Raw genomic sequence first — 23,306 nt, 5'->3', positions numbered from 1 at the left:
ATCTACTCTAGTATTGTATACAGATACTAAAAGTAAAAAGTAGTTTGACTCATCAGAGCAATTTTAGATATTCAAATGTCTAATAATTGTCTTTTTGTTGCCAAGATATGAATTTCCACTTCTTCCCTGAAGGCTTTATTGACATCACATCTGTCTTGAGTGAATTTTTTCCATATTCTCTTTTATCCTCAAATATCTCAGAACAACCAGCTCAGACTATAGAGTAGTCATTTAAAATATTGTTTTTATTTTACCTGGATTAGTGGTAAAGTCATATTTGCTGAACTGAAGTGTATTATGCAAATCTCTGAGAACAATTGTTTTTTTGCCTGTAGGATCTGCATAGTTAAATTTCATTTGCTCTCTGGGAAACTTGTCAAAGATCTTATTATATCTTTAACATCCTTTCACTCAAATTAAAATATATTCCATTATATCTTCAGTGCAGTAGAAATACTCTGAGACTTGCATAAGTTTTAATTAAACCTTTTTAACAGTATATCTGATGTCAAAAGAAATTTGTTTTAAGTAACAGATTTTTTTCTTTTTCAATAGTAAAAAGTACTGCTGTAAATATAAATTTTTGATTGTCCAACAGGGCCAATTTAAGAGTTTTCTTCTCACAGGGAAGGAGTCCTAGATTTCTGAAATTTTTCCCAAGCTTATATCCCAAATTCCTAAACACCTGTACTGGTCAGCAAACGACGAAAACTAAAATTCTGATGTTTAAATTATTTGCTTAAGTTCAGGTCCTAAATATATTCCCTGCTTCCCTAAAAATAAGACCTACCCTTAAAATAAGCCCTAGCATCATTTTTCAAGATTTTTGAGGATGCTCGAAATACAAGCCCTCCTCCAAAAATAAGCCCTAAACCAGTTCATTAAAAAAGTCAATTTAAACAGTGTTCAGGCAGCTATACATGTAAAAAAGTAATAAGTTTTGAAGCAAAAATTAATATAAGACCCTGTCTTATTTTCAGGGAAGCAGGATTTATACACTATTTAAAAATGAGCACCTGGAGAATGCATCAGACTTTCTTCTATTGCTCACTTCTTTCAGCTTTTATAATCTGATGCATGTCTTTCACAGCAGATCAGAAGAACTGAAAAAAGCTTTTATTCTTTCTCATCTGCCTATTTTGAGAAATTCTTTAATTAAAACTTTTAGCAGCAATACTACCAAAATCAATACGAAATGATAAATATTTCATACACTCTACCCAGGCTTTCAAAATATACACTTTTCCTTAATATGTTGGGAATATTTGTTAGGCTTGTGATAAATACTAATTTCATATGAAATACTTAATGTATGAAAGAGAAAGGTTTCAGATAACTGACATATTTCCTAGGAAAACAGCCTCTCAAGAAGTATATTTGTTTCAGAAATTGTAATTTAGTGCCCAGTGACTGGACCAGAGGCAATGGGCATAAACCAAAACACAGGAGGTTCCCTCTGGACATAAGGAAATGCTTTTTTACTGTGAGGGTGACTGATCACTGAAATTTGTTGACCAGAGAGGCCATGGAGTCTCCTACCTTGGAGATGCTAAAAAACCATTTGGACATGATCCTGGGCAACTGGCTGTAGGTGGCTTTGCTTTAGCAGTGGGGTTAGTCCAGTTATCCTCCAGAGATCCCTTCTAACATCAACCGTTCTGTGATTCTGATTCTGTGATGCCTTTAATATATATCACATAATATAGACTTAATGTTTTATATCTCCACTCAAACAGTGCAAAGCAAAGCAAAAATATCTGAACTGTTCATTACTCTTGGACCTTTACAAAAGGCTCTTTTTGTCTTTTGGAAACTTTTTCTTTATCCTTAATAGTAATGAAGATAAAATAAAAATCTTTAAATGAAAGCTCCATTTTGGCTAATGCTGTGTAAAGAATGAGTGCCGACTTTCCCAAGAGTTTTCCTGTGCCCTGCTGAGGAGCACACAGCAATTCAAAGCAGAGCCAACACAAGCATAGAAAGACCTGCTTCAGAATTCACTGTGTGCCTAATGTACATTTTATCATAGTCATTTGGTAATCATTGCTACTGTCTATCTAGCTTCAATCTCACTATGTCCTTCAGTGAACTCCTCAGCATTGTACACTGTGTTATTTATGACTTCTACAGTAACCTCTGTACTTTCTTCTCTCCCTGTTAGCAACCTCTACATATTAGTCCTTACTCTGAAATAAGACAGTCCTACCACCACGAACTGAAGCACAGGAACAGTGTGGGCCAGAGCCACAGAGATGTCTCCTGAGTTACCAGAACACTGAGCATTTAGGCACCTCCATAACGTTACCTCTACGTGGTGCATCAAGAGATGTGTTCATCCGAGAGCTGCACTCACAGCACCAGCATGCTGGATGACAACCTACCTAAAGCAGATGGGAGAATAAGCTGAACAGAGAGTTGCAATGCAAACTTTGATGATTTCTAGACCTTGGCAACTAACTGGTCTGCAGGAAGGAATCCATTGGGAATTTACTTTTCATGAGACGAATTCAGCTCACCTAACTTTAGACGCTCAAGTGTGAGTTATCGAAGTCTGTTAGTCACTCGGGAATAACAGACTGAGTTTTTCTTTAAATAAAGAAATAAAAGGCAGTTCTAGAAAGCAATTTAGGCAGGTGCTTGGGATAGCTGGAATGAATCACACGCTGGAAGTGTCTATTTCTCTCCATTCATAAAAGGAGGTGGCTGAATAACTGCTTCAAGAGTCTCCATATGAGCTAGTCACCCTTGACTCCCTCCATAGACAATGGAGAAAAATCGACACTTTTGAAATGCAATTCATCTAACCAAATGTACACAGATGATTCACACCCTACTTGTGCTTTTCCTCAATGCCTATTCAGGAGTTTGAGAAGGCTGGCTCAAAGATCTCTCAGATGTAATGTTTCATTCGTTTAATAAATCCCACCAGGACTCTTTCTGTTAATTGGGCCCATAGTTATTTTACTTTTAAAAAAAAAAATATTTTCTTCATTTTTCAATCACAGAGGAATCTTGGTTCAGCTAAATATGATATCTAGGCTTTCTGAATCCCAAAATAGTGTCTTAATGCATCCTGGTGCTGTCTTTGCCTTACTCTTCCTCAAGTCCTGCTGCTGCTGTCTCAACAGGATTCACTCCTTTCTACCCGCTGACCTTATGAACTGTGTACTTTTAGCAGCCATATCCATTTCTTCCCCAGTCCTGTCATCCTGCACATCCTGCCCCATCTCCAATCCTCTCTCAACTCCATTGTTCAACCACTCTGTATCTCACTGCTTTACATTCATCTTCTGCTCTATCCCACTTTCAGCCTATTGCTGAATGTAGCAAATTTTCATTCATGTTTCCCTCCTATTTCCTCCTCCCCTCTTGCACCAGTTCCCATTAACTCTCTACGTATACCTTAGACTTCATAGTCTGGAAATACAGTAGCCTGGGATTAACCTTGTTTCCATACGGCATGCATCACTCAAAGCAGAAGCTTGTCTCTGTCTTTCACCGTACAACACCCACATTTTGGCTTCACTTAGGACAGGACAGTAGAACTACCGAAATAAGTCTCAAAATTTATGGTACACATAAACCCAAATAAATGACTAAACCCTACACATGATGAAAATTTACATATCTCCATCAGAAATGAAAGTGCGCAGTTGATTTCACCTCAGATAGAAATATAAATGTCTTTAAATAATAGAACTACAGCCATCACATATTTTTCCTCTATTATGCACAGAAGAATAATTTGCAGTTCTGTATTGTGACTCATAGGTGGCGATAGAAAATTGATAAATTATTTACCATGCTTTTGCTTAAAGATGCTCCACAGAGACTAGAGAAAGTATAATGAACTTTTCCAGACATTTACAGTGATGGACTTTTGCTGTTTCGTGCACGAGGGCATTCGTAGAAGGTCATTTTAAATTGTGTCTGCACATCAAATATACCTGTGTGTACCTCTCCAGGCAAATATGTAGAAAGAACTCAGCCTTTGATCTCCTTAGCTTTCTTTCTTTCTCTCTTTCTCTCTTTCTTTCTTTCTTTCTCTCTTTCTCTCTCTCTTTCTGTCCTTCTTTCTCTCTTTCTCTCTCTCTCTTTCTTTCTCTCTTTCTCTTTCACTTGTTTTTGTTTCTTTCCTTTCTTTCACTCTTTCTTTTTTTTCTCTTTATGTCTCTTTTTATCAGTTTTTCCCTCTGTTTCTCTCCCCTTCTCGCATAATTGCCTGCCTGCTTGTCTACTTTCTTCATTCCTTCCCTCTCTCTTTCTCACTCTCCATCCATTCTTCCTTCCTTTCCTTCTTCCCGACCTCACTCTCTTCCTCCTTTTACTGTAAAAAAAGAAAATCAGTTGGTTTAACTGTTTTGTCCCTCTTGACTTCCAAATGAAATGGAACTAAGGGAGCTCTCTGGCTCTTCATGCCTGTGTATGTGCACACAGATGCTGATACCTTTCCTAATACTCCTTCTTCCACATATATCAAAAGACACATACGGTAGTTTCCAGTGACAATCCCAATATGTTCACTTTTCTTATTCACAGCTGTCAGAATGATATAATAAAAAATAAACTGAACTTTATGGTATATGCCTCAGGGTAAATGTAGCTCACATATGCCGTTACAGTATCTCTTTGTTTTGTTCCTCGAAATATAAATGCCTTCATCTTGAAATAGCTTCATATTAGCTACAGCTTCAGCTCAGAAAAGGTAAAAATAATTATTTAAAACAAATGTCATCATTTTGCCCGAGTTATCTAACAAGTGATCATACTGGGAGGCATTCACAGTGCTTAAATTTGAACATTTCACTTTTAGGCTAAAAATCAGAACATAATCAACGGACTCAATAAACTTTTTGGTGATTGAACTTGCCCTCTGCAACAGTCATGTAGCCCACTGGGAAAAATCTGTCCATAGCACATCAAGGAAACGAAAACAATTTCTTTGGAAAGATATATGTTTATTATTTCACAATATTATTTAGCATGGATACAGACATACAGATCTATCTCACCAATATTTTGCCATTTAACCGACGCATGCAGTTTAGGGCAATAATTGTACAAATCTCCTTTTAGAGATGATGAACAGAAATTTTAGGAGAACAAGTCAGATCTGGGCTGGGTTAACTCAAGTTTCCAGCTTACCCAGCAATTAAATATGTTCAAATAAATAAAAAATATATCAAGATCACTGATCCCCAAGTATAAACGTGTAATAGGCAAAGCATCTTTCAGCCTGGTTCCTACATTAATTTGAAGATTCGATCTTCATGCTGTTAAAGCAGAAAAAATCTGACAGACAAGTTACTCTGGAATCATGTTTCCCACTGTGAACAATCCAAGAAGTTTCACAATGAAAAGGGCCTAGTAGACTCCGTCAAAATGAAGAAAATTTTCTTCCTGACTTTAGCTGGCACTGAAGACTGTGTTGGTCTCATTATTTTTGTCCTCAAATGTATAATGAAACTGTTTTGTTGAAGGTTTTGTTTTGGGTTTTGTTTCTTTCTTCCTTCAAAAATATTGTGCAATTCAATTTCCAAAGCATGAATGAGATAACAAGAACGTTTTCCAAGGCTGGACTTTGCTCTCCAGTGTCTCCTGGAAACAAACAATCCCAGACTCCAGTAAATGAGTTATCTTAGCACTTGGTGGACACCACTTGCCCAGTCCAGCTGTTCTTTGGTCCTCAACTAGTTCTCAGGCAATTTTAGGGCAGTTTAGTAAGTTTGTGACTGTTTTGATTTGTGCTGCAATCACTTTTTTTTTTTTTTTTTTTTTTTCCTAGAGCTCATGGGAAGACTATTTGCATGCTTCTTGGTGCTGAGATAAAACAAGGCTCTGCTGGAGAAGCAGACAATACACAAGTGCCCACCTACAACGAAATGTGCATAAACTGTGTTCCCACTGGAGCTCATCAGCACAGTCCAGCTGCTTTTTGTTTACAGTGAGGGCAATGTTTTCCTTTACCAGAACAAGTATGGCCAGTCTTTTGCAACAAACATAAGAACTCCCAAGAGCTTTTTTAACAAATATTTAGCAAGTGATAGCATGATAAAGAATAAAGCTAGAAGTAAGCAATGGATCTGAGGTTGGATTTCAGCTTTGCTCTTAAGTTCAAGGCTGATATTTTGATTTCTGATTTTGGTGCATCTGTAGAAGAAACTGTGCTGTTCTGGCAACTGAGCTGAGAACATATTTAGCAATATTTTTTTCTCAGCTATCATATTCATCTTTCAAACTTATGAATGTACAGATAATGAAAGTCTTAAATGAACTCATTATTCACTTATTAATATTAATGTATTTCTTCAGCAAACAACTTTTATCAGTGTTTTGTCAAAATAAGGAATGGTGAATATTAATACAATATAAATGATCTATAATTTGGGCCACATTACTTACCAGCTATGACTAGAAAGAAAAAAAGGGCTGAAAAGGAAAGAATAAAGATAGAATGAAATGGGTTCATTACAGAAATTATGAAATTTTAAGAAAAGTGTTTGAATTCCTCCTTCACCGCCAATCTTTTGTTCTTTGCTCTTTTATTTTTCCTCATTTTTCTACCTTAAAATTAGGAAAAATCTGCATAGGAAATAATAATAATAATAATAATAATAATAATGATAATAATAATAATAATAATAATAATGATAATAATTATAATAATAATAATGATAAACAACTTCACTTTTCTTACAATTATTATAATTTTTCATAAGTACTGAGGAAAAATAGTATTTTTAGCAACAAGTAAAAAATATTCTTGATTTCAATTCTTGACTATAAAATACCACTCGCCAAAGAAATTTCAGCTAACTTTTCACTCATGAGCTTCAACAGCACAAAGCTCCCCTTTCAAGAAGTGAGGAAGGTTTCATGGAGGTGAGAGAATAATCTTTGAAGGTTTTTTGCTATTTTGTGAAAAGTTCAGTCCTTCTGAGATAAAGAAGATGAGACCATCCCTCTACAGCTGTAATTGCAAAAGTTCAGATCACAACATTATCATATATCAAGATTTCACCTTGAACATCTTTCTATTTGTCTTTTTTTTTTTTTTTTTTTTTTTACATAACCTTCTGATTCTCAGTTTTCATTTCAAAGGAAGTAAGTTTCCTGGCCCTCCAGGTTACAGGGAAAACTTGGGAAATGTAATTTTCTGGGCTCTCAGTAATCACAGAATCATAGATATGCCCCATACAAGTTACATTTAAGCCACATTTTAAATTTTTTGGCAATGTCTGAACTGCTGGCTTAGCTATACTGAGCTTCTGACTACCCTTTAGTAGTGATGATGCACTCAAGGAGGTTAGGCTATTAATATCAGTACATCCAACAGTCATTTAAATAAAAACCCTTTGAAACAATTTTGATAATGTGTATAATCTTCTGTTAAGACAAGAGGTGAAAAATAAAGAGCTAGCCCAAAGATGTGTTCAGCTCATATTCAATTAGAACATGTCTTTTCAAGGAAAGATTTTCTTCCCTCTACTGTAAAATAGACCCAGACTTACCACTAGGAAAGGAAGTCTTTTGGGATTCATCCTAGCTTTATTTTAACCTTGCAAAATGTTCTCAGATTTCTTATTTGGCCTTCAAAATCTCTGCCAGGATTTGGTGTTTAATGTAATTTGATGGAAGTAAATAGAAAAACTCCAAGATGGCCTTTTAAGCCAAGCATGGGGACTTTTCTGTTGCGCAGAGTGAAGTAGATTTCTCAGGCATCTTCCCTGCACACATTCTCACACTATGTAAAGTGACCATGAGTCATGTATAAAAAGAAATCTCAAGCTGTGTCTGGTCCTGAAGATATAGATTCCCTGCTTTTGCTGTAGGAATTGGTCAATAATAGACTGAATTTATCATGAAGCATTAAAGGAAGGGCTCTTGTGATGAGAGGCTGAAATTAGTATCTTGAGATCTCCATCTTCTTTTTCCCTTGGTAACATTTTTATTGAAACACAAAACTCTTCAGGGTGGAGACTTCACTTTTGCAAATGTGCTGGCCTTTCCAAATTGAGTAAAAAGGTGTAAATTTTAGAAGTGATAAAGCACCTGCAATAACTACTAAAGCTGAAGGAATCTGTGGGTGTTCAGCATTTGTTTTACATCTTCACTTCCATTTAAGTTTCTACAGTGTAAGTGCATGCTATTTGGGCACCCAGAGGGAGACTTTCAAAAGCACCTTTATTTCATGTAGGAACACAACACCACCACAGAAGTCAATAGGATCTGTACTTCTAAATTTTGGGCTGGTTTACATTAAAACTTAAAATAAAACAAAACAACAACAACAACAAAAACCAAAACCACCTTTATGTTTACTTACAGTTAATCAAATAAAGGTGGTGATTAGACTCAGAAAATACAGAGAAGGAGGAGGCTGCTAAAAAGATTATGTCAAAAACACAGAAAAAGAGAAGAATTCCACGGCTTCAGCCAGAAGTCAACATACCATTTTGCTAGGGGGCAGAGAGGTGAAGTCAGCTTGTGTGGCTAGCATAAGAAAAACAGAAAATTGAAACTCTCATGAAAGGTGTCACAATTAGAGACCAGCAAATGCAAATGCCAATGTTATTTCTGAGTTCCAGCAGAGATTTCTCCTGATCATCTTCAGTACTGTCCCCAGTCCTGCATAAATATAATGAAAAGCCACTAGTTTAAATACATCATAGTTGATTTATACCAGACATGGTCAATTCCAGCTGCTAAATCCTTTTTTTTTAAATTTTTTTTTTAATTTAGCCTACAGCAAAATGTTAGAATTCATGCCCCCAGCATTGCTGCAGTTAGAGGTATCTTGGGTTGATATCATGTCAACTTGATGAAAGTGTTACAGATTTTTATGTAATACTACAAAGCTGCTTTAAAAAGACAATGATTTAACTGGAGGGAGTTACATTCATGTCGGAAGTAGCATGATTAAATTTGTAAGAATCAAGAAATGCAACTTAGAGAGCAAGCATAATATTTTCTTAATAAAAATAAAATTCCAAGCTCTGGAGCCTAGTCAGTCAAGTTTAGTTAAATTCAATAGAACTTACTTTCCTAAGCAAAGGAAAATAAAAAGAAAGCAGAAATTGTGAAAATAGTTTGAAAAATAAAGCTTTGTAGCTGGAACTAGGGGTATGTCATAGTGAGACCTCTCTCCATGATTTTCCAATGCTTCTGGGAATCTGGAGAGATCCCAGTTGACTGGAAGCTGGCAAATGTCATCTCAATCTTCAAGAAGGGCAACAGGGATGACTCTGGCAACTACAGGCCTGTTGGCCTCACTTCTGTTCCTGGCAAAATCATGGAGAAGATTATTCTGGGAGTTATTGAAAAACAAAAGACAATGCAGTCATTGGTCCCAGCTAGCACAGGGTCATGAGGGGAAAGTCCTGCTTAACAAACTTCCTTTCTATGACGAGGTTACGCAACTAGTCGACCAAGGGAATCCAGTTGATGTGATTTTTTTGGATTTCAGTAAAGCCTTTGATACTTCCTCTCAGAGTATCCTCCTGGACAAGATGTCCAGCATACAGTTGGATAAACACACAATGCAGTGGGTGAGCAGTTGGCTGATGGGCCACGCTCAAAGGGTTCTAGTAAATGGGGTTATGTCGGACTGGTGACCAGTCACTAGTGGGGTTCCGCAGGGATCCGTCTTAGGACCATCAGTCTTCTAGGTCTTTATAAATGATTTGGATGCAGGACTTGATGGCATACTAAGTAAGTTTGCCAATGACACAAAATTGGGAGGAACTGTTGACACTCTTGAGGGCAGAGAGGCCCTCTAGAGGGATCTGGACAAACTAGAGAACTGGGCAATCAGCAGCTGCATGAAGTTTAACAAGTGCCTGATTTAGCACCTGGGACACGGCAACCCTGGCTGTACGGACAGACAGGGGAATGAGATGCTGGAGAGCAACTCTGTAGAGAGGGATCTGGGGGGTCAGGTCAATGGCAAATTGAACATGAACCAACAGTGTCCCTGGCAGCTAAGAGGACAACCGTGTCCTGTGTGCATCCAGCCCAGCACGGCCAGCCGGGCAGGGAGGGGATTGTCCCGCTCTGCTCTGCGCTGGAGCGGCCTCACCTGGAGCACTATGTGCAGGGCTGGGGACACAGGGTAAAAATAATATAAAGATACTGGAGAGTGTCCAGAGGAGGGCCACAAAGTCGATGAAAGGTTTAGAGGGGAAGCTGTATGAGGAGCAGCTAAAGTCACTTGGTTTGTTCAGCCTGGAGAAGAGGAGACTGAGGGGAGACCTCCTCATGGTCTCCAGCTTCCTCACAAGGGGAGGAGGAGGGGCAGGTGCTGATCTCTACTCTGTGGTAACCAATGACAGAACCCGAGGGAATGGCAGAAGATGTGCCAGGGGAGGTTCAGGTTGGACATGAGGAAAAGGTTCTTCACCCAGAGGGTGCTGGACACTGGAACAGGCTCCCCAGGGAGGTGTCACGGCCCCAGGCCTGACAGTGTTCAAGAAGAGACTGGACAATGTCCTCAGACACATGGTGTGATTTTTGGAGTTGTCCTGTGCAGGGGCAGGAATTGGACTCGATGATCCTTGTGGGTCCCTTCCAACTCAGGACATTCTATGATTGTATGAAATGAGAAGGGAGTTAGGCACAGGTATTGTGTTGAAATTCAATTTCAGCTGAATCCATCTTCTTTTCTTTAGGGTTCTGCTAGTTATTGTTTTTTTCTGTTTACCTCTTTACAGAAAAAAATACAATGTTTGTGTTGATCTGATTTGATCTAACTTTTTTTGCTTTCTTGTTTAACGTCAAACAAAAGGCTTGCCTCATCTGGAAACACTTACAAAAAGAAAAAAAAAATGAAGGCCTGCATCAGAAAAATGAAAGTAGCTTAGTCCCATCTTTCAATCTCAGAGTATTAGATATTTTTGTTCCCTTTCTGTTTTCACTAACCTGAATCAGCCTGTCTCTCCACTTAGGAAAATAGTCCACTCATGCAGCTGACATTTTCAGTGAACTACAGAAAAAACTCAAACAAAGAGACTTCTATCATGCTGTTGATTGGACTTTCCAAGAGGAAGTCAGATATGTCATGTTTGTCACACAAATTCATATTTAAGTACTTTACAGAGAGCAATATAATACCAGCACTGAAATAGCAGCCCCCTGGTTGAAGTAAATGGTCGTACCAAGAAATCAAATTAATCTGAGGAGGATTAGAGAGTCACTGATCCTTTGGGCCAGGGCTTTCCATCGAGATCATATTAGACTGCACTCTGCATTGCACAGCTTTCTAAGAAAACTCTTTTTGCATTGATTTAGTGATAAGGAGAACAGAGAATTGGGAAGCAGAAACAAAAGGCAGAGTCCTAGCCACCCTAGAAGAAAGGTGAAGACCATCTGAGGTTTGGGGAACACAAACAAATGATCAAGTTCTGACAGCCCTAAACTGGCTCTGCCCAAGGGTCTCCACACCACACCCAGAACACATAGACTAAGTTTCATCCAGCAGACATATTTACTCCCTGGATAAAACCATTAGATTACTGACAAGGAGACAAGGTGCATTGATCTGGTATAAGAGGAGCAGAACCAGTGCTAAGTATTGCTGATGTTTTCTAGACAAGCTTAGCAACAACTGATGGGGAAGCCAGCTGACTTAGATTATGAAACAACAATTGACAATCAGGTAGGAGAACCAGGGAAGTGGGGCAATGGTCTCAATTACATGAGAGATCAAACTTACCTTTCCCTGCTAATAGATGCCACACCTTGAGTACTGTGTGCAGTTTTGAGTGTCTCAATATAAGAAGGACATCAAACTATTAGAATGGGTCCAGCCAAGGGTGACCAAGATGGTGAAAGGTCTTCAGGGCAAGAAGCTAAAGTCACTTGGCTTGTTTGTCTTGGAGAAGAAAATGCTGAGGAGTGACCTCATTGCAGTCTATACTTTCCTAAAGGCGGGCAGAGGAGGGGGAGGTGCTGACCACCTCTCTCTGGTGACCAGCCATAGGACATAATGAAATGGAATGGAGCTGCGTCATGGGAAGTTCAGATTGGACATTAGGGAAAGGTTCTTCACTGAGAGGATGGTCAGTCATGGAAACAGGCTCCCCAGGGAAGTGATCATAGCACCAAGCCTGTCAGAGTTCAAGGAACATCTGCTCGATGCTCTTAGTCATATGGTTTATTTTTAGGTAGTCCTGCAAGGAGCAGGGAGTTGAACTCAAGAATCCTTATGGGTCCCTTCCAACTTGAGATATTCTATGATTCTGTGATTGTATGATATACAAGGTAACTCTGATTTCATAATTCCAAGATTATCTGTTGCTGCAGGTTGACTGCAGCACTGAGATGCAGGGTACATGAGTTCTGAACCCAGTAGGTCTAGGAGCAGAGAATTCTTCCTTCTGCACACACCTCCTTTTAGTGAGGGGAGAAATTATCATCTTCTCTGAAAACGCTGAGTGGGAGAAAAGTGTCTAAGGCGAAAGGACTTGTTCCGAGTAATTTATCTCTTGAATGAGAATGGAGTTAAAGCACCTTGGATTTTACATTGATTTAGAGTCCACTATAGACTTGTGGATCCATAAAACCATTTCTTATTGCCAGTCTGATTCTGAGATACTTCAGATGTGGTACTCTGACAAATATCAATACCTATCTTGGCATGAGAAAACACAAAATTCCCAGAACAGTCTACCTGCAGGTGTCTACACATCTGCCAGACGTCTAAGCTCCTGATAGAGTTAAAGGAAATGTAATTAAGACAGTCACTGGTTTCTAGAACTCACTTACTTTTCCTCAATGAATGCATTTATTGCCATTTGATGTTCCCTTGCGGATCCCACTTGGCTCACACCTGCATTTTCAGTAGGGCTTCTGTCTCCTACAGGGTCTGTGGCTTGTTTGTCCAAGCTATGTAAATGTCTCAAATGCTCTAAGATGTCTCCCTTTCTGAAAGCAGAGAGATCTATGTTACTCAAATTATCAGCTCACCCTGACGTAGCTACCTAGGCCCGCATCCAGTTGCCTAAATACAGTCTTGTGTCATTTTAGATTGTAAGAAATATCTTGCCTGGCCTCTGGCTGTTGCTTCACAACAGTATTGTCTCCCATAAATCCTGTGTTAACGTGTCAGTCCAGTAGGAATGCCTTAAACAGTTAAATTCTACTCTTAATGACTGGTCTGCTGGATACGTCTGTTGGCTATACCTATCAGAAAATTAAATACTCAGCTTACATAGGGACACCTAAATACAGGTTCTTTAATCTTAAATGGGATCATACCCCTCGGAATCACTGATGGATCATTAAAATTTTACATGTTAACTTTGAGCATACTGGTTAATAGAAAAACATAATTTTAATTCCCTTTTCCAGCAGAGCTCTTGCTCAAGACATCTTGATCTCAATAAAGAATGCAGAATTTTAAGTATAATGACTGAAACAAAGGTTTATACAGACCATAATTAATTTATTAGGAACAGAACTAGATGTATATTGCAGGTCAAGGGAATCCTGTAGCCGAAGTCTCACTGAAGCTCATTCATAGACTCAGAGAATTATAGAATCATCGAATCATCGAATCATAGAATAACTTGGGTTCCTGGTGATAGTAAACCAATTTCTGGTAGTAAACCATTTGCCAGGGTTGCATGTTTGCAAGTTATCTGAGAGCAAAGCTCCTAAATAGTAAATAAATAAATATCTATATATTTGAGGGAAAAAATGTGCCATTTCTGTGGAATGCCAAATAGTAAAATTTGCTCATCATTCGTGACAGAAAGCCCTTTTGCGGTATTCATGACATTTAGATAGCTAGAAATTTTCAACTAAATTAATGCACTTGATCCCACCTGAATCAATGCCACTCATATCTAAAATATCCAATACGTCATTCTCAGATGGATATTTTCCCTTTTCTTTCAAAGTATTCAACAAATACTGCAGAAACTATTTTTGAATCTATCGGTAATTCTATCCAGCCATGCATCAGTGTCAAATATCCCATTACAAATGAAGCTGACAGAGAAGCTGGCCAAAGTCAACTATAAACTTTTAAATCAAAGCCAATATTTGAGTTCAGGTCAGGATGTGGCACTGGAAGCTTTTACTAGCTTGGATATATGTGTCCTCCCTGTTAGAGAACAGAGGGCAAACAATACTCCTTTATTGCACCATTCAGAAATTCTGATCTTGAAACAATATTGCCTCACATGAGAGATTAGGATCAGCAACTTTTCTTGAATTTTCTGGCATAAAGACATTTGCTACAGTAAGTCTAAAATTAGATCCTGCAAGAAACATTACTATTCTGGGAACTACGGTTAATCTACATAACGAATGTGATCACAGACCATCATAAGGACCTTGATCAGATCATCACTCAAAGAACAAGATATCTTTCTTTAAAATAATCTTTTTGAAAACAGTTATTTAAAATTTCATAGCAGAAGCAAAACTGAAACACTAAGAAAACAAAACATTTTGCTGCACATTCTTTCTCCTCTCTGTAGGAGATGAGAAGACAAAAGCATCCTGATCGTGTAAAAAGAAAAATAAATCAGACAAAGACTTGAATGGAATAGAAAAGGTTCTATTTGGATTGAGACTGAACTAGGTAAGAGAGTTTGAATTTGAAGGAAAATTGTGGTGTTGGAACAAATTAAGAAAAAGGACATTTTTGGAAGAAGGATGTAAGTATTTTTCAAAGGGAGCTTTGTAATATTTGGAAGAATAAAAGAATCATTTAATGCTGAACTAAAATGAATTGAGATTCCAGTCCTTTTGAGGTTTGTCTATATCTAGCCTTAGTTACTGTGAAATTCCTTGACAACAGTAATAAAGCATTTACACTGAGAGTCTTGACTTGTGCCCACCTGAAACATTCTTCTTCTATTGACTCAGAAAGCTTTGGGGGCAAAAATTGTGTGAAGCATGAGCCTATTCAATATTAGACAAAGAGATAAAGCATACAATACTGGAGACATATTTTCTTTTTGCCTATGAAATGTTTCAAGTGAAAACTGCTTCTTTCAGCACTGCAGACCTTGTGGGAAATGACCTGTACACTGGATAAGTTGACAGGCACAGTAGGGGATTTCATTACACCTCAGAATTTGACTGGCACAACCAGCTTTCCCTGGCTCTCTGTAACCCCTGGCAAGTGCTTGGAATTGAATCTGTAAATGTTAATCAATATTTCAGGGCTATTAAATAAAGAAAGGCATTGTGGAAATCAAAGCACTAACAGCTAGCATGGTGCTATACAATGACTTCCAGGCCATCAAAAACCTTGTAGGGAGCAAAAGAGCAAATATTTTAATAAAACAATTACCTCTACAATTTCAAATCTGCAGAAGAATGTTACATCTCCAACCCTACCGCAGTAACTTAATTTTCATTTCAAACAGGTCAGTGAACAGGAGCAACTCAATGCAGATATTTAATGAGTCTTTAAGATACTAGCCTAAATCTTTGGGAAAGTAAAAGCCCACCATGTGTTTAAAATAACTGCAAGCACATCCATTTCTTCTTAAAGATGAAATAGGGCAGAACTGTACCCAAACCCTAAGGGAGTTTCACTGGTGATTTCAGTGAATACAGGCTCTGAGTGAGGTTCATGGGTGGGACTGATTTAATGCAGCTGTAGAGAGCTGCACCATAGGCAGCTATGGTTGAGCTCATCACCTGAAGATCGCTTTGGAGAGAAATGAGAACTTCTGGAGTGCAATTTATTTCATGCTAAAGCCAATGTCTAAAATAGGTCAAACGACTTGCACCTTAAAGCTCCCTGTTCTCTGAAGTGATTACAAAGAGAGCCACAGGTAGCCAAAGCAACTAAGCCATAGACATCCAAATACACAAGATGAATCACTACCTCCCCATATATCTAGTGGTGCATGGATATTAACCAGACAGCAAAATGCAAGTGAACCTGTGCTACACTCAGGCAAGTGTGTAAAAGGGTAACATAACAAACATAGTTAAATATTTTCAGGATTTTGAAGGGTTTCCCTGTAATGAAGTTTGAAATGGGTCTATGGGAGTATATGTATTTATATCAAACACTTACTGAGTGAAAAATTATTTATAGTTTTTTTCTCCCCTTCACAAAACAGAAGTCCATCTGTCCAGCCACAAACTGGTAACTTGCTGCAGTATGAAGTAGCAGCTCTTGGTTTCCTTAGAGTCCTGGTAGATGCAGAAACTGGATGCTGATTTGGACAAGACTAGATAATGCTTGTCAACTTGGCAATATTACCCTGCATCTGAGAGCGGAAACAGCCTCCAGTTTGCTTCCTTTGTCTTGAAGAGTTTAGGGAGAACCAGATACTATGATCAAATACCAAGGCAAGATACAATTACTCGTGAGTCTGCCAGTTGCTATTGAGCATACTGTCTCCTGCAAAAGTAAATTCCCATTTCTCGGCAAGATGACCATCACGAGGTGTTGAAAATAAGTGGAGAATGATTCAAATTGTTTCAGAATTAGCTTAAAGAAGTCTGCTGTCAGCAGTTTTAAGATGGTGACATGGTAGTCTGCCATGTCCGTCACATTCTGAAGACAAGAAAATGTTAGCATTTCTTTACTACGACTGTATTGAAAGGAAATATGGGTGAAAAAAAAAAATAAAGGAAGACTGCTACTCATGATACAATGAGAAAAGGAAAGAAACTGGTGACTGCTCAACAACTTGCGCACCTACTGGATAACCATGCTATGCTGTCTCTGGTAACAATCGCATAGTAAACTTGACAATGTTTATTTGTTTAACTACACTGAGCTAAAATTCTCACAGGTAGGTCCTATTTATCAAAAAACAAATTCTGCAACTGAACTTCATGTTTCATCATGTTCCATTCCTGAGAGTGGTGGAACTAGCTATTTTGGTGAATGAGTTTTGTTGATATTTTTGGTAGGTGGAGAAGAAACGTCAAGACTTGCTCAGAAGGGTCACAAAAACTCTTCAGGCTGACTCAACTCAAGCACTCATTTTCTGAACATGTGGAAGTGTACCTCTGCCTTTCAGAGATGTCCTGTGTGCCAGAGGCTTTGGGACACCTCAAAAATTGATTCTCCAAGAAACACAGCCAGAATGACAGAATGACAACACAGAATGAGAGAGTGTACACAGCTGCTGGTCACAACATGGAGTTCATAAGATGTTGCACTGCACACCTGGCCCAGTAACTCCCCCTGAAATGTCCTTTGCCCCAGGCCCTGTGTGATGGTACTAATCTGTCCTTGAAGGAATACTGTGCTGAAGCTGTGTAAAGATCCTTGCAAGGATGGGCACATTATGGTAGGTCTCGGCAGGATGAGGGAGGTTAGTGTTCATAAGACACCTTCAGACCTCCTGCCTCTGAGCCTAAGTATAGCCAAAGGGACAGAAAGAGAGCGAGCACCACACTCTTCCTTGTCATAGCCTCAGCCTCTGACACTTGGTGAAGCTTAAATCCTAATCGTTTTCTTTCATTTCATTCTCATGTTCTCCCTCCCTTGTTAAATAAAGCACCTGTTATTCACAGCTCTCATCAGCCTGCTCCCAATCTAATGAGACTGCAGAAAGTTTGCCTGCAAACTCCCACTCCTTCTGTCAGCTTGATTGTCTGGGGATGCCTTCTGAAGCTATTCATGCTCTATCACCACCTCCTGCTTCCTCACCTTCTTTCCCCTCTCCTTAGTTGAAGGCGTGTGCTTGCCTGTCATCTTCTCTCATGTCACTCCTGCTGGGTTGTGTAACATACAAAAAAGGTACAAAAGTACATTTAATTTACTAGTGTTATAACACGAGCCTTCTCCCACCATGTTTCAACTATCCTTATGGTAATTTCATGACATGTGATATTCTCACAATGACAGAGCAAGTTCTCCCTGAGTGCTCTGGTTTTGCTTTCTCTTCTGGTCTGGATGAAAGACATGAAGACTCGAAAATGTAGCTTTAATCTCCAGTAAATGTTAAAAGAGTTGAGACTGTGCAATCAGACCAGGCCATGCAGGTTAGAGTATTAAGAGAATATTCTTTCAAGATGACAGACTCATTGATGGTGCCTTATGTGAAGCTGCTTCATGAGAGAACACAAAATGTTCTCTCAGGAAACCTGTTGATGAAAGTGCCACAAGGATGGTTATTGAAGAAGCTAGCTCTGTTAAAAGTGACTGATGCAATGACAAGTACTTAAGCTGAACTGTAGCATGTCATGAACATTGTGGACTAGGCTAGGATGATGATGTCTGTGAAGTGGTGGAGACTGAAATCCCTTGTGTGGAGTCCAGTGCTTATATGCTGGCTATGTGATGAAAATCTTACCTACAGACCTCCCTCAAACCCACAAAAACCTTGAAAAATTCATTGGCACACTCTTCCACATCGTCTTTGGAAAGATCTGCAATGGGAATGCAAACACCATTACAAATGAAAGGAGGCACCAAAGTTGTCATGGAACTGAAATACTTGAGGTGAATGTTTTTAGAGTAGACTGAACAAATGACTGGTAGTGTTGGTGCTGAGGTGGTAAGGCTTAAAGAACCAACCATCTAAGCCATGGTAATAGTAAATAACCCAGTGAATGCTGTTGCAACACAACAAAACTTCCCTCAGCATGATGCACACAACAGTGAGGTCCCTCTATAAAACAGTCCTAGACCTGATTACTTAGCTCTCCTTGTCTGCGTAGTCTTCCTGTTCCTGCTTCACTCCACCAGTCTCTCTAGGACCTCTTGCTTGTCCCAAGCTTGCCTTCAACCTGGTGCCTGACCTGATTTAAGATACTGGCATCAAAATCTGTCTTCTCTCTTCTGCTTTTGCTGTCTACTGCAAAACTGAGAATGTGAAAAGTTGGTACTGCTGTTTCTCTTGAGATGTAAGTTCACGAACCTCTATTTTGAGATACTTGGGAAGGTCTGACATGGTTTGAGTATTTCTATAGAAGAAGAATTGTCTAGCCAGCTAAGTTGGAAGTACCTAACCTAAGGAACGTGAGCCACACAACAGCCTGGATGGAGCACCGCCCTTCGCAGAACATGGGTTTTACCATGCTTGCATTATTTGTCTTCAAGCACGTGGGAAGATAAGCAGGCTTGTAGAACAGATGAGGTGGCATATAGTGGAAAAATGCTGTCAAACTTAGTGGGATGACCTGAGCCTGTCTATCTACATCCCTCCTTGGTTTTGGTTGTGCACAATATTCCTCCTCTCTTTATGACTGAAACTGTTGAAAGGGGGACTATGTAAAATAGAGACCACCCTCCTTTTCAGGGGAGGCTGTGGTGCACGAATCATTGATTGTAAGATTAAAACATACCTGCAGCACTCAACTGGACTTATGTTTCTATAAGCATTTGGGTTTAAATTCTGATTCACTCGTATCAACAAGGGACAAGAACCCCAAGGTCAGAGTAAGTGACACTGGGATGAATTTAGGTGAAGAATGAGTTTCTGTGATGGCTGCGGCTGAAAAATCTGAAGTCTCATTTTTATAGCTGCAAAATGTTTATACAATGTGATATTTATGGAGAAGAAAGTCTACTGTTGTGTTCATTCCTGATTTCACTCTAACTTTTGTCCTGTTTGATCTTTGTATGGATCCTGTTGAAAAGTGAATGTTGGCTGTCTAATAGGGTGACTACATAAAAGACTTTCTCTAGATTTAGAATTCATAAAACTTTCTGCTGTTTTCAGAAGGATGGTCTATAAAAATCAGGCTGGTAGGAACAGAGAGGCAAAATAGGCAACGCAATACATGTTTCAGCAAGGAATATGAAGAGATGGTACAAGCCCCAGGAATGCTCTGAACTCTTTGAAAAGCAGTATGAGTTTAATATATGACACATTTCAAGAATATTCCCAAGGATTTAGTGGTCAGATTTGTGCTTTATTTCATTCTACTTTAGCATATGTGAGCCAATATAATCTTTTTCTATTTTATATATCTAGTATCATTTGGGTTTATTGATAATTTTTTTTGGCTTGTCTTGGTAGGCCTCTAATTTTTTAGTGGTCTGAATCCTAACATTTACTGATCAAATAAATCACATGTTGGTGACTAAAATTTCAGCAGGAAATGAAGCAACTGATTGTTGTTTCCAGGCTCTCCAAATAACATTGTTGGCAACTCTGTTCATGGCTGTCCCCAGGCCTTTCTCTGTTTGGCTTGATCTTTGATAAACATAGAAACATACTTCATAATAGTCACAGCCTCTCAAATCTTTATAAACGTGGTAATTTGAGCTAGGATCCCAGCCTACTGATACACTGAAGGGCAGTGAGATTTAAAATAAGTGTTAAGTAGCTAACTGTAAGTTGTTTCCCCATCTGGACTTCTACACAAATATGAGGGAGAGTAATAACCATAGGGTACAATGAAATTGCAGAAAAAGGTCAGTTTTCAAAATAATATCAGAAATATATGAGTCAGAACAGTTGCATGCAATTCACTTTACAATGTTGAATATTGAGACTGGGACAAGGACTTTATGGATTAAAGCAAGTTATTAAGAAGTTATTTCATCATTATAGGCATAAGCATCCTTTCTTTAGGAAGAGATATTTTTTTTATTATTTTTGCTTCAGAAGGCTGCTGAGTGAAACCCATATAAAGACACTAACTGTCAAACTTATCATGTCTCAATTGTATTAACACCTTCTTTTGAAGTTCCTAACATGTAAAATACAATTTACTGTAAAAGTTTTCAACACCTACTGAAAGAAATTCAAGAGTAGAGATATGCTGCATTTCAGCATGCATTTTGGAGAGTTCAGGAGGTTTTTCTGTTGCTGTTTATAAATCTGGTATGCTGGGGAGATTGGTAGTGTACTCTTCTAGCCTAATAACAGACAAAGAAGGGAAAAATATCACTGTTTATTTGAAATGTTCAAAAATATTCAAATATAATGTGGGTGATCATCTGAGAGATCAGCAAAACTGGTCAGTTGGCACAAAACCAGCCTCAACTAAAATTTAGTAAAAAACCTTGTTTATGTGTTGTTCAAATTCGGTGTCAATGTATGAACTGTTCTCTTCCTTTTTTACACTCTAAACCCAAAAGAATTCTGCTGAAATGAGAAGGAAAACATCTTTGCAAAGCCTGCATGAGGGAAAAAATGCAATTGAGTTTTTTTTTCCGAATTTTAAAAGTTAAACTCTTTTGAGTAGGTTTAAATCACTGTTCGGCTGGAGCTAATATGTAAGATCTTAGAAGCACACAGTGCTTATAAAAAAAAATTCAGTGTTTCAACTATGATGTTGTTATATTATTGAACATCATGGTTGAAATACTAATACTCATTGGCTCTAGTTATATGGATATAGCTGATTCATCTTTGGAAATAAGAAAAACTTTATCAGTGTTTTAGTTTCATACTAGTATAACTGATATCAAACACGGTCATAACAATATCATCATAAACATGGCATAGTTTCTGATTTACATGTTTCAATAGTCAAACCCCTATCTGAAATATTTGCAATAGATCATAAATCGTTACTTATATAATTGACAGGAATTTTTTTAAGATTTATTTTCTTTACCTCCATTGTATTTCAACGGCCTAAATTATTGTAACTGAATATGTTCCTCCATCTGCAGCTGCCACTCTTTTTGTCTCAGGCAAAAACTTTGTGTTCTTCCATTTCTAGATGGTTGGTCATATATTTGACAGGGATGTCTGGTTTTCATGGAGCTGGAAATGCTTAGTATTATAATGGCTGCTTTCAGATTCCTTCCAAGTTAGACACCTAAAAACCCACAGAGGTATTAAAATCCCAGAGTAATTCTGAAAATCTTAACAATAAGCTTTCAGCAACAAACTGCACAAATCTAGTTTTAAAGAGCCTTCTTCCAATAGTTTCTACCTGGAAGTCATGATTCTGCAATTGAAGTGGAAGCTCTTTGAAAGCTATTCTTCTCCCTAGGTACAAATGAACTATTTATTTATGACTGATGAAGTGTTTGCCTGTTCAGCTATCATTTTTTTATAGTTAAGTTATAAATAACTATTGTAACAAAGCCTTAGGCTTCTGAGCTCCAGATAAGGCTGAATGCACTTTATGAGAAGCAGAAGGTATTGAGACAAAATGCCTAGAACGGTAACAACAAAGAAGAGTGGATTATGTAATCTGAACACAAACAAGCCTCTTCCCCCCCTTTGTATCGCTGTCCATTGAATTCTGCATCATGCACAAAGCATGGCATGCATTCAAACGAAGCTCTAATGTGGCATTGTCATTACATTGTGCTGCATTATTTACTACTGCTATGGAAGATTTCTATGGGGAAAATTTCACAGCTGAGAAAGATCTTGTTTTATTGTGAGTAAAGGTAACACATTTTTTTTGTTTCCAAAGAACAAAACCAATAAAACTAAGAGACTAACATTTTCCTATCCAATTATGCCCATGTTTTCCCCCTCACACACCGTTCTCTGCAGTTCAAATGAGGAGATCAAGATTAAGACTGCTGAACTGATAAAGGTAAAATCTGCCTTTATGTAAAGCCTTAATTTTACTCTCCTACAGAAGCTGCCAGTTCTTGACAAATATTGGATAAACTTGAGCTCTCAGCGTAATCCTATGGTCCAGGGACATGAAGTAATTCATACTGAAAAACAAACCAAAACCCCTCATCTTTGAATGTTGCCTTTGTTTGTGAATATATTTCCATGGTTTTGAAGACTTTCTCTAAATAAAAATTTGTGGCCTTGTTTCCATATGTGTGCCTCCAAGTTCAGCAAATAAGTCTGTATTTAGTCATTAAGTAAACGATAGACCATCCCAGAAGTTGCATGAGTACCCTGACTGGTAGAAAGTAGCACGAAACATTATTTATCACTTTTGAAATCAACAGAAATTGATACATTATTTTGCCTTTGTTTTCACTGATCCCTGACACAAAGTTTTAAATAATTGTTGAGCAAAACAATTGCAAGACCTTCCACAATCTAATCACCACATAACTGAGGGGATGTAATAGATATAGACATCACTATGAACAGACAATAAATAGGAAAGGCAGGAATTAATGCCATTTCTGATAGAGCTTTTCCCTGTTCTGATCACTTCTGTCTTTGTTGCCTCTCCTCATCTTCTGCATTGCAGCAGTATTTTAGTTAGAAAACACTCACTTCCCTACATTACTGTGCCTGAATTTTGGAATCCAGGAAAATTTCAATAGAAAATGCATAGTAAATGTAGAGGCATGCAGTTCTGGAAAGCAGATATGATGAACTAGGGTTATAGGCAGCTAAATTCCTATTTAATTTCATTGCAGGGGGCTTGATCCTTTTGTGTAGACGTATGACATGTAGTCTGTACAGAAACCTAGTAATCTGCAAAGA

This window comes from Caloenas nicobarica, chromosome 1 (assembly GCF_036013445.1).
Source record: "Caloenas nicobarica isolate bCalNic1 chromosome 1, bCalNic1.hap1, whole genome shotgun sequence".
Classification (NCBI taxonomy): domain Eukaryota; kingdom Metazoa; phylum Chordata; class Aves; order Columbiformes; family Columbidae; genus Caloenas; species Caloenas nicobarica.
This window is presented reverse-complemented; position numbering follows the sequence as displayed.